This window comes from Oryzias melastigma, linkage group LG22 (genome assembly GCF_002922805.2).
Source record: "Oryzias melastigma strain HK-1 linkage group LG22, ASM292280v2, whole genome shotgun sequence".
Classification (NCBI taxonomy): Eukaryota; Metazoa; Chordata; class Actinopteri; order Beloniformes; family Adrianichthyidae; genus Oryzias; species Oryzias melastigma.
This window is the reverse complement of record NC_050533.1, coordinates 5,657,963-5,670,967: the sequence shown is the minus strand read 5'-3', so window position 1 is coordinate 5,670,967 and position 13,005 is coordinate 5,657,963. Positions and strand designations below refer to the sequence as shown.

At 39.8% G+C, this 13,005-nt stretch overlaps 1 long non-coding RNA gene across 2 annotated transcripts in view; it reads right to left on the bottom strand.

The window, feature by feature from the left end:
• Positions 1-8,683: 8,683 nt before the first annotated feature.
• LOC112149120 overlaps positions 8,684-13,005 on the bottom strand; it is a 17,953-nt gene continuing 13,631 nt past the window's right edge. Inside the window, exon 3 of one of the 2 annotated variants that reach the window (XR_002919750.2) lies at positions 8,684-10,049. This is a non-coding gene — a long non-coding RNA (uncharacterized LOC112149120). The remainder of the gene's footprint in view (positions 10,050-13,005) is intronic. The other variant, XR_004947071.1, reaches the window with a different exon arrangement.

Sequence of the window (13,005 nt, the reverse complement as noted above, 5' to 3'; positions counted from 1 at the left end):
CTGTTTCTACCAGCTTTTGTGACGAGTTAGCCAACATGTTTTTTTACTTTGTGCCGGCAAGCGACCAGTTCATATTATCACCTCCAGATCCTAGAGTTGTTGTCTAACGCACCCTGCTATGTACAGGCGAGTGTTTACACCTTAGAGTGTGATCCAGCAGAAATGTGGGACTGTTGTTTGCTGCAGAGTTACATCCTGAAATCTCTTTTCCTGGAGTTTGTTTCCAATTCAATCAAACTTTTTTTTTTAAAACTGTTTCTGGTGATGGAGTAGCTGGCCCACACTATGATGCAAACTCCACCATACAAGTGGCGGATTAAACCTCGACCCACAGACTCCATCTTTGGAGATTACCATCTTTGGTGTAAGATGGATAAAAGCCGACAAAATGTTCCAACGCAACCGCCGAACTAAAGTCAAGGATTGTTTCTTTGATTAATTTGCATTGATATATATTAACGCGTAAATTATTTTTAATTAATCGTGTGTGCTAATGTTTACAGCCCTATTATTAACGCAAATTAGTCACACCTCTATCTTCAACTTCAAAAGACTTCCGTGGCGTGCCTTAAATTCTGACTTCGTCTGGGTTTTTCCCCACTTGGACCCTGGTCACAAAAGAAAGAAATATCCAACCAATTTTTAGTACTTCATTCTTGTTATTTTCTCAGTTTCAATCACTTTTGCCACTCACAACTGACTACTTGATTTGTTGTGTGACCCGTTAACATGACAACAAGCTGCTGAGCCGGCTAAATCTGGATTTCTAAAAATGGAAATAAAAGGAAATCAAATGAAAAAGAAATAAAGATAGTAGTTTCAGTGTGAAACTGATGGTGGACCCAAACCAGGCAAAGTGGCGGAAAACTGAATAAATGAACTAATCCATGTCAAAAACCATGGAAGGAGCAACAAAAAAGGTAACACAGAAAAGCAGATGATCTGGAAACCAGACACTAAAACATGATTTTAACTGACAGAAATGAAAACAGCTGAAGATGATCAACATGAACCAGGAGTGACTGATGGGGAAACAAATTAAAAGAAACAAAAATACAACTGAAAAAACAAACTAAAGCACAGAAAACTTACAGTATGAGGCTTAGGCAGAGTATATGCAATAAAAGTATAAATTACCCAAAACAAATGTCAATGCTTTCTTTGGAGACTTTTTTAGAACAAAAATGTACATATTTGATGTTTTCCAAAGTATGCGCTTAATTTGTTACGATTTAGTTTATACCTATATGTGATGAAAAAAAGTGTGTCTTAAGATTAAATTTAAGGAATAAAGTCAATGTTGAATCCACATATATACACACATGTTGTTAGCTTACTTATAAAAAAGTAAATACATGCTTCTATTCAAGGTTTCATTGATATATTTGTTTCTCCAGTGAGCCACTTGTGATGAAATTTTATTAAATGAATGTTTTTAATTATATGAAGGATGCACATTTCCCTGTTTGAACTGTTTTTTCATTGCATGCCACAGTGATGCTCCTCTAATTAAAGCTCCAGACTCACAGCCACAGAGGGGGAAAGGTTTAGGACTCGCTACTCTAATAAGCAGAACCCACTTTTTCACGGCCTTCAGTATAATTGGACCATTAAACTCCAAAGCTGTTTAATGGACACACAGCCAATTCCTTTTGTAAGTTCTTCATCATGTGAGCAGAAAACAAAGCGTTGCGAGCGGAACAGGACATCCTCGGGACGCAAAATACACCAACCTGATTTCACTTCAATCCGGCTGAATTGCACTGGCAGAGGACAAAGACCGAGGCATCGCATGGCTCAGCCGCCGCCGCCGTTTGTGTGTTCAGGCAGTAATTTGCTCGCAACATAGCATGAAATTTGAGCATTTTAATTATTATGTTAATGTTAAACCATTGCATCTGAGAAAATTCTGCATATTAAAAAGCTGTAATTTCTGAACCCTTTCACTGCACCCTCAAATTAAAGCCGAGCGTCTGCATTCTACATCTGTATTTATCATATAAATATATATTTATACTTTTTTTTTGGCAGTCATTTCCAAAATAAATCCAGCATGCTTGGCTTTGTTAATTTTATGTTCACATTTAAGTGATGAAGCAAACACATTGTAACATCATATTCATATTTTTCCCTGTTTAAATCGCTCTCCAATCCTCTTTGATCCGTTGTAAAAGCGTTCCCAGTGATCATTTAATTAAAATCAAGGTAAAATCAAGAACCTGTCGTTTTCTAGGACATAGTTTCTACAGAAAGTCATCTCTGACTTGTGGACCGTCGAGTAATCCCAGATGTAGACGAGTCTGCATCTCAGGGTTTCTTCAGTCTGGACACATTTGGTAAAGTGAACCAGAATTCGTTTACCCAGAACAAAGTTTTAGTCAAACAAATCCTGGTCCCGGACCAGGAACCGCTCTCGGACCCATCCTTCGAGGTGGTCTCTGTTTGTTTCCAAACAAACTAGACTACAGGTTTGATCTGAGATTCCTCAGTCTGAATATGAAAAGTGAACCAAAATCAACGGAAATCAACAGAAAAAAAAACAGAAATCAGGCGATCAGTGAGCCGCGGACAAATGTAAAGCTTTGATTGTTGTGTTGGCGAAAAGGAAATAATTGGTCCAACTGTTTACTTGTTAGAAGTGCTACAGGCAATAAGATTTAGGCGCTTAAAGTAGCTAGCTACGAGCTAGCAAAACAATGCTGCAACGTGCATCTTGACCGCACATTTTACGTGTTTCCTACATGAATTACCATCAGGTTTTGTGCAGGTTGAACGTAAATACATGCAATTAACATCCACTATGTTTAAAAACACGAAACATTAATAAAAACATACATTAAAGAACCAAACTAGCATGTCTTTCATGAGTTGCTAGCACCCACTTTAGCACACAGTTCACGGTTCCCAGCCTGATTTCTCTCTATTAAAATGCGATTCCTGTCCTGTGATGATTCCTCTCCATCGGATTATTTTGTTGTCAAGGTTTTTGAAGTCGATTGTAAAACACTGCGTCTCCTTTTGTTACTTTTTCGGACCTCCGCCATTCATTACTCGAGTAGACTCGATTCATAATGATGGCGCATGTCTGTCACGCCATATGTCACGTGAGGGGGACAATGAGACAATGAGACACAGAAACTCATTAAAATGTGGTCGGATGAATTCATGCTCAATAAAAGAACTTTAAACGTGATCCACATTGATTCTTACTCACAATCTACATGTCACAAACACTAATTAGCGTATCTCGTAGCCGTAGCGTCCTCAGTAACCGTCATGCAGGACTCCTCCGCCGTACCGAAGTAGAAGTAAAAAGTGTTGAACCGGAACACCGGAACAAATGAGTGGACTGGATCTGAACCAATGGCCTTCCCCAGTCTGAATGCACCCTCAGTTGGGTTGCATGGAGAGCATATCTCATGACCATCAGTGAGTTTACATTGTCTCTGGTCCGGCCTCCCTTCCCCTGGCTTCCATAGAAGTGTCCAGCCCGTGTCCAGTAGTATGTCCTGCTCTATTTTTCTTTAATTCAAAACTTAAGGAATCCCTGCCCTCTCCTTCCTCACAGAGACCTTTCATGTCATACATGTTGTGGTCTTAACATGTGTTATTGCGTAGGAATATCCCCTTAAATTTTATGAAGTTTTATTTTGAAATTAAAATGGAAGTTTTATTTTTTTCCCCCGTTTCTCCGGCTTTTTGGCCCAACACTCAACAGACTGGAAATAGAACTTCTGCATAGAGATTGAGGCGATGTAAACATTCTGAGTGATTGATTAATGAAGGTTCTAACTTTTGTGTCAGGTGTAAACTTCCCATCATCCCTTTGTTTTCACTCTCTCCTACAAACATTCAGCTCCTAGCATAATATTACAGGTGCAACAAAAAACAGCGAGCAACATTGGAGCTCTCCAGCCAAACAGTTTTGAGTCATAGCAGCTGAGACGAGGAAAACCAAGACATCCATGGACCTATTTGGAAGTGAATGAATCAGAATGGAGCTTATGGCCCCCGATTCTAGCTCCTGTCGTTGCTACAAGCTTTTCAAATGACATTTTTCTGTCTGCTCCTGATTCACAAGAAATACTCAGAAACACAATTCTAATCATGATTTTCTTCATCTATGTCCTCCATGAGCAAAATGCCACGAGAAGGTGTTAAAAACCAAATGTTAGACAGGTGTTTTGAATGCAGGCTGCAAAGGCTAAACAAGTTAATGGGGTGAAGAAAGACCAACACCCTTGGGTGTTGGTTCCATTCAGGTGTGTCATGTCGCCCTCTCATTCCACTGTTCTAACATTCCGCTAAAGCTTTAGGAAAAGGTGTCGTAAATCCCTTTGGTCTTGCCTGGGAATGAATGAAAATATTCTCTCAGGAGATGTCTAAATGTCTCAGGGTTGAATGAAATCTCTGCTCCTCAAATGAACTCTGACATTTGGGTTTATTTCCCCTCCTCGGTGAATTATCGCCGAGCATCAGCGGCGCCCACGGCGCTGGAAGAGAGAAGGATCCTTTTTGGATGGTGTGTGCGCGCGTCTGACACCAGCAGAAGCGGAGAAACACCCGCTGGTTGAAAGAAAAATGTATCATCCTGTGATTTATTTTCTTTGCAGACCTGCCTCGTTGCTTGCAAACGCACATTTGCACACATGCTGCAATGTAAACACACAGTCCTCACTTAAATCCAAGGATTAAAAGCTTCTGTTTGGTCACAAATTAAATGTGTCATTTTTTCCGCGTGTGTGTGTTATTAGAGCATGATGAGAGAAGGGGGAGATTTTTTTTTGGCTGAGAGAAGGTTCAAAGCTCTTGGGAATTTTTTTTTCCTGTCTGCCTTCTTCAGCGTGCGCACCACCAATGACCTCAATTAGCTCTGCGTCTGATAGACACACACAGAGCATCCTAAGATCACACGCATACACGCGCCGAGATGCAGCGTACAGACGAAGAGGGGATGGGATTAGAGGGAAAAGACCCCAAGAATGTGCCGTTCAAATGGGTCCATTTCATCATTAGGAATAAATCTCGGTGCCTGTTGGGCAGAAAGAGGAGGACTGTGACAAAAAAAAGGAGAATAAAGAGAATAAAAAAACCTTATCTGCAGTCAGAGAGACAGCGACAAGAAGTTTGTTGTGGATCAAAGGGGCTGGAAGAATGACGGGAAGGAACGGAGAGTCTCGGAAAATGAAAGGAGGAAGTGAACACGAGCAAACGGAGGAGCGAGGAACAGTAAAGATATATAAAGACCGGCTGTGCACAGATGCAGTTGGAGGAAAGCAGGGATCCGTCAAACGGCAGGCACACCGCTAAACAGAGCTATGACCTTCACGGAGCGAGCTGCTACTGACAGGAATTTATGCACGCTCTCACTTTATATTATTGGCCTAGGTACAGTGAGACTGCTAAAACGCGCTCGCTCCTTGATGTGTGCGTGCACGGCCACAGGTGTCTGACAGACTTACAAATGTGGAAACATGCGGCGGAACGTGTTGGCGTGCAACGTGCTGCGAGCTAGCCTGCCGTAGCCTCAGCGTGGAGGGTTTTCCCTTCATCACACACCTTCTCTGTCCTTGTCTTTTGTTTTAGCTCCCCCCTCGTTCTGCCCGGGCTCTCTGCGGGAACTGTATCAGACCCGGCACAATGTTATCTTATCCTGGAAAAATAGCCGGACCGCCCGCGGTTCAGAGCAATTACGGTCCACCGTCTCTCAGGAGGCGTTACAAATTAAACATGACTCGGGTTATGCAAGTTTGGCTTTAAGCAACAGCATACAAGAACATCCTTAATACTGTAACATCTTGCTCTAGCGGGCCCAATAATAAGCTCACAACTTGAATACTTTTCAGAAATTTTTTTCCAGAGTGGAGTTCGTCACCACCTGGGGTTGTACCGTTTCATTTATTCCTTCCTCTGATAAAAATCGTGTTTTTTTTTTTAGTTTTTAACATGTATTTGTGGTATTTTTTCTTATGAAAGAGTAATAAGAAATCATTTTGATTTTGCATTTCCGAGTATTTCTCCTTTTAAATCTCTGTTAATCAAGCTGTCACAGACAGACTCTGCTGCACATGCGCTCTAAACCCCTCATCTGGTCCGGCTAGCGTGTCTACCTCAGGTGCTAGAGAAGAGAAGTTGTAGCGTTAGCTCATGCGTTCTATGCTTTCGGTATACTGCATGATTTACTTGCGGGTCTGGCCTCTTCATCCGGTTTGATTGCAGGAATTTCTCTTGGCCAATCCACTTTGATACATGCTAAGGTCATCGAACAGTCATCTGTAAAGTGGTGGTCACATACAAAAGAGTTGCTGGCTAGTCTGTCGCACGCTCCCAAAGATAAAATCAAACCACTTCTGATGTGCTAAACTTCCTTTGGAAGTTTAAACAAAAACCTAAGCCTCTCGCAGCCAAAAAACAAAAACATTTTCTACACTAAAAACACAAACTTTGTCCGAATTCCCCCTCTACACACTACATAGTGGGTTTGCCATCTTCTAGTGCTGACTGAATCTACTAATTCCAAAATTAAGTGCACTAGACATTTCCCAGAAGTCTGCAAGAAACTTTTTTGCTGATGATCACCGAGAAAGTGGGCGTGTGTTCGTTGTAGTCTGCGGGCGGAGCTTGCGGCACAGATTCTTCCTGGAGGGAGCTGTTTAGAGGATTACTCTTAAATGTATGGACAGATCAAAATACTGCTTTGGGGTTCTTTCTAGAGAGGAATGAACAGTATAAGGCACCAAGTAGAATTTTCATGGTATAAACTAATTCAAACGTCAGAGATGAATGATGATTGCTTCAGGGGTCTGTTTTGATGAGTTCCCTCCGAAGCTGTCAGCAGATCGAAATTTCGCAAACGAATGTGAAAAGCAGGTGGATCACTCGGTTATGTTCTTTCAGCTCCACGCTTACCCCGAACAGCAGGAGAGCTATTAACAATTAATAATGTATTAAAGTTGCAGAATAGTATTTCTGCGCAAGGTGGAGAAAAAAAACTGATTGGGCAAGATTTGCTAATAAAATATTAACATCCAGAGCTATTCAGAAGTTCGTGTGGAATTCATCCGGGCAAAATAGGTGTTTTTCCACCCAGAATAGTTTAAATTCAGTGTTCTGCTGTATTCTGTATCCTGCCCGTCTTATTGGACGTTCTCCGTGAGGGAATGGGATGCACAAAGGCTACAAGTACATGTGACGCGGTTTAATTTTCAGCTTTGCTTAGAAGTTTTTTTCAAAGCTCTCCTCTAATTCTCTCCCCCTTAAATGACATCTAAAGAGGACTGCAGTGATTGTTGTTTTCTTCTGACTTTCCGTAGTAATTAGGAGACTCATCATAAAGCCTCGAGGCTTCTGTCCTCTTTAGAATATCTTCTTCTAATTACGAAGCCTCATTTTTACATTATCTGATCTTTTAACTCCTGATATGTTTCAACTCCCTTTTCTTGATCCTTTTCAGAACCTCTTCGGTTGTGAATTTTAATGAATAAGTTGGACTTCTTGGGGGTCAGGTGCAGATTTTCTTAGATGTATTTAATCTGTGCTGCTACAAGAGCAAAAGGAAAATAAGACGAGGACACGGTGAGCCGATCGTTCAGCCGACTCCTTCTCGACTGTTAAACTGTTCAACGGAGTGATTGGCATCTCCGTTTATTTAAAGGCTGCTGTTGCTTCAGCTCGCTGAATCCCACGGCTGTCAGACCTGCACCTTTAACCACCGGAGGAATAAAAATTAATAATTCGTAATGTGTACAACACAAATTAAACAGGACCCCTAATGTTTGCAGTCATGTATCACATCCTGGCAGAGACGCTCACGAGTCGTTTAGGCCGAGTCTCAAGTGTCAGGGCTGTAATGAGCTTTCTGTGGAAACTTTCCCCGGTTGGGAGTCTGACTGTGAAGCAGAAATGTGTAAAAAAAACAAGTGCAGCTGCAAACATTTATTTAGTCCAAGGAAGCAAACAGGAACTGCTGTTCATTTGACAAATATCAGATATTTACAATTTATCACTAACATTAGAAATAATAACTCACGATTAAGGTTCAAATTCAGCTTAAAGTGTGTCGTTCCTAGGACATAGTTTCTGCAGAGCGGCTGCATTTGATTAGAAATTCACCTCTGATTTGTGTTGATGTGGAGTAACCCCAACCCCCTTCCCATCACCCATCTGTTTACACACTTTCTCACAAGCTTACACCTCCAACCTACCATTACAGCTACAACTAAAATCCATATTAGGTTTCCAGCCGTACAGTTATGAGTCGAATGCCAGCTCAGATTACTAAAATGAAAAGATATAGGGATCTAGTCGTCTACAAGTGGATGCATCAGAATGGAGTGGAGATTATTCACACTGCACTTCTAGCCTCTGAGTTACAATGATTGGAGTAAAAAATACTCAAAAAGGCAATTTAAATCTAAATTTTCTTTAAATATGTCTTCCATCATCAGAAAAATGCCACAATTACATGTTAAAAACACAATTTTCAGAGTTAGTCTTAATTGTGAGGCTTCAGTTCAAACCTATACTAAGTCAAGTTTCCATTCATAGATCTTTGTGTATTATTTAAAGTTGTATGTGAAGTTATTGATGGTAAAGATTAAAGCTAAAACCATAAAACTATCAAAGGTAATTAACATCAAAGCAGATTTTTTGAGCACCTTTGAAGTTAAATAGCAAGTGTGAGTTTTTATATTTTATTTTTTTTTATGGAAATGGCTGCCTTTAACTATTTAACATCGGAGACCCATTGGAGGTGTTTTTCATCCACTTTGCACATGACCCATTTAGTCGACTATTAAAATAATCGTTTGTGGCAGCACTAGTAAATATTCAGGTATGTTGTTAAAATGAACAGAAAACATGATCTAACTGTCAAAACCTCCATTTCCCACATATCTGAGAACAGGTTTGGCTGTCCCAGAATTTGCCTGCATGGTGAAATTTCTAAGTGCGTCTGCTGTTGTGGTTAACAGCTACTATACGTGGATTAAACAACAATTTCTGAAGAATTTCTCCTTTCTGTGCTCATTCCTCTCATTTCTGTATTGTTTTTGTTCCTCATCTCTTTGTGGTGCGATTTCAAACTCAGGAATTGTTTAATTATCTGAGATGAGAAGGTACAAAACAGCACAACACAACCTCTGCTGTTTTTGGCATAGTTGTGAAAATGATAGTGGGAAAACTCCCTTTACAAACCACTGTCAGCAGGCATTTGCAGACCTCTCACGAGAAAATAAAAATGAACAAAAATGACTTTCTGCACAAACTTAAAAAGTCATATTATAAATGTCTACTTCACCCGTTTGTATAGCGTTTGGTTAAATGTAACGCACTTTTGTGGATTCAGCGGGTCATCAACAGAATGCAATTCCATGGTTTTATCAAAAACATTCCAGGACAGAGTTGATTTACTTTGATGCGCTCATTTTTTATCAACACAACCTCATTTGGTGCTGAACAAACATTTGGATGTTTGTTTGTGTCTGATCAGAGCTTTCGGGTTCTGAGTTAGTCTTCTGATTAAACATAAACACTCGGATCGTGGATAATGTGACCTTACCCTACGATCCGGAACACAGAAAAAGTCAAAATCCTTATTTTTATGTCTTACTTTAGATGTTGTGTTGAGGTCATTGTAATCAGCCTCTCCTGCTTTGTCTCTAGTAAAAACAGACTTTTCTATCCAGATTGTCTCATGAGATTACCCAGCATTCCTAATTCCATCCGGAGTGTTTGTGTAGTCTGTATGTTTGTGACCTTGTGCCTTACTTTTTTGTGTTTGGATTGTTAAATCGTGGCTCTGCTTTCTTGCACTCTGTGGCCTGGATGAAGCGCTCTGACTGTATACATATGAGTACGATTGCATTAAGATCGTGTCTTGGATTGTGCCTGTTGCTTCCTTCAGACCTCGTGTTCTCGGGTTACATCTGGTGCAGACTAATATTTCACACTACGACAAGCTGCCTGCTGTAAATCTTGTCCAAGTAGCTCTGACTCCTCATCCTTTACCTTTGCAGGAGTGCTTGCGTTTCTGGCTTCCCACCAAGCTGCTGGGAGTAAAAAGAGAGATTAAACTTTGTTGTGTTTGACTTTCCAGCAAACAGTTCAGAGTTAAACTTGGTCTGTGTTGCTAAAAGTGTCTGTTTCTTTCCACTTGAACTGAGTAAATCACATTTTGGAGGTAACTAGGTAACTGGTTACATTTTTTTGTTGCTTGTGTGGACATGAAGTCCTAGACTATATTACACAGAGCTGAGCAAAATATTGCTTGATTTGATTTCTATTTTACACATATTACAAGAACTTCTTCTTTTCCTTTCGGCTATCTTCAGGGGTCGCCACAGCAATTCAGCTTCTTCCATCTAACGATGAAGTTAGATGGAGTTGCCTATCCCTGTACTAGACCTCTTGCTTGGCAGCTCTAGACTCAGCATCCTTCTACCAATGTTTTACTCTCTCCTCTGGTTCAAACCATTTCAGTCTGGCCTCTCTAACTTAATCTCCAAAAACCTCTAACATGTGCTGTGCCTCTATGTACTCATTCCTGATCACTCCCAAAAGGAACCTCAGCATCTTCATCTCTGCTACCTCCAGATCTGCTTCCTGCCTTTTCCTCAGTATTACTGTCTTTAGGCCGAACTACATCTCACCACAGTTTTGCTCATCTTTCCTTTCATTTGAGATAAAACTCTTGTATCACACCGGACACTTTTCTCCACTATGGCTGCCACAAACAATTATTTTCATAGTCACAGATTATTTTTTCCAATTAGTCACCTAATTGGGTCATGCATAAAGTGGAAGTAAATCACACATTTTAACACATTTCATCATCTTTAAACTAAGTAAAAACTAGATGTTTAGCAATACCTGCGACAATGCTAGTGTGAATGCTGTAAGCTGAATTTGCCCACTAAAGATGTTAGTGACAATGGCTAAAGATGCTGAAACTGATAGCGAAAAACACTGAAGCTGATAGCTGTAAACCCTGAAGCTGATAGCCAGCTAAAATGCTAGTTATGCCAAATTAGCCTAAAAAACAGAAAAAAGTTAGCCAAAACACCTAGCATGTAGCTGAAATATTTGCTAAACTCCAAAACAGCTTAAAAAACCTTAATAAATGCCAAAATAGTCCAAGAAGCTAGCATAATGCCACTTTATTTATAACTTTTCAACTTACTTTAAACTTTACACTCCGACTCCATATAATGTAAACGACTAATCTACTATTAAATTAGTCGTCAATCAGTTGACTAATCGTTGCAGCTCTATTCTCCACCATACTCTCATACTCCATCTTGCTGCAGCTAACCTTCATTCATCTCCTTTCGAGGGAAAACTTCCACCTTTCTAGCCTCTCCTCCACTTGTTCTCTGCTCTGACTATAAATCACAATATCATCTGCAAACATCATAATCCATGCTGATTCCCACCTGTCCATCACCATTGCAAACAGGAAGGGGCTCAGAGTACAAACATGCTAATTATTTTTTTTTTATTATTTAAAGATATGTTTTTTCTAAAAACCAAGTTGAGTTTTGTTGTAGGTTTTCCAAGATTTATTATCCACTTCTGTACATTAAATTACAACAAGCTAGCTTCCTGTTTCTTTTTAAATGAGAGACTTTTCTTCAGTAGAGGAAATTTGGCTTTAATTTATATTTTAAATAAATGTTTCTACAATCATGAGTCCAGAAATCATTTTGAATTAGTAAAAGTATACTGCTTTGAACTTGAATGTGTTTTAATTTACGGATTTATTCATCTTATTATCAATCTGGCAATGATTTTTTTGGCATTAAGGTGGAGAAACAAGAAGATCTGGAGAGTGGAGACATTATTCATCAGGTTACAGCCGAACTTTATTTCTTTTCCTGATTCAAAGAAGCCGGTTGAGGTTGTTCTGACATGTGGTCAGGGTGCTTTGCACATAACTTTTAGATTACATCTCCTGACTGCCTGGACTGACTTTGTGTCTCCCTGGAATAGCTGGAGACTAGAAACAGAGCAGACAAAGCGCAGCCGCCGAGAAGCAAGTCTTAATAAGTGACAATAAACGACTTTTAATGATTTTTTTTCTTTTTTCCTTGTCCTAATTACCCATTATCCAAATTTATTCATTTGTTGTAGCTGCTATTACTCGGCATTAAGAGTGATTAAATCAACTTCACTGCTGACCTCATCAGCATTAAAATTAGATTTTTTTAGGGGGTGTGTTTTAAAGAGTGTGTGCTTCCTCTGATTTAAGACATCGACATTGGCAAACTCCTTCACCTGAAAACGTTGTAATTTAAAGTTTGAATATGGTGAGTCACTGAAATGTTTTTATTTTTTATCTTTATTTTACAACAAAAGCTGTTTGAACAGGTAATGTAACAATGAGGCTCAGGAGAATTTCTGTTTTCCATGAGAAAGTGTGGTAGGCTTTGAAAGTTCCATGTTGGAGTGGATATAAAATATCTGACAGGAAACCTTTCGAAGAACCTGCCGCTGTCACTGATACGAGCAGGCAGCTTTTCAGGATGAGAAACTAAACTCCCCGACAAGCAGATCCCAGCGGCTCCATGACGGGTCCAAGTCCATCAACCTTCTGTCATCTCTAAATTGGCTTTCATTTTTTCTTTTTTTTAAATGTCATAACCACGTCTGGATTAATTTCATGCATCCACCATAGACTGATAGAAGTGAGCAAAAATTCGGATTTTTTTGTTAACCTCCTTCACAAAAACAGTAAAACTAATACATTAGAACTTATGAAAAATATAAATAATCAAGATTGGCCTGAGCTTTACTAGTAAATTCCAGCTTTTTCTTACAGTCGTGCATTGTGTTCAACGCATTCTCACTCCCAACTCGTCACAAATTGACATTTGGTTAAGGACTCCTCCGAGTAACTTTTTGACGTTTTTAGTGTCCCAAACTTGTCGTTTTTTGACTTGCTGGTTGTTCTCATTAAATCTCCGGTCCCCAACCTCCGAGCTGCGAACTGAAACTGGCTCAGTACCA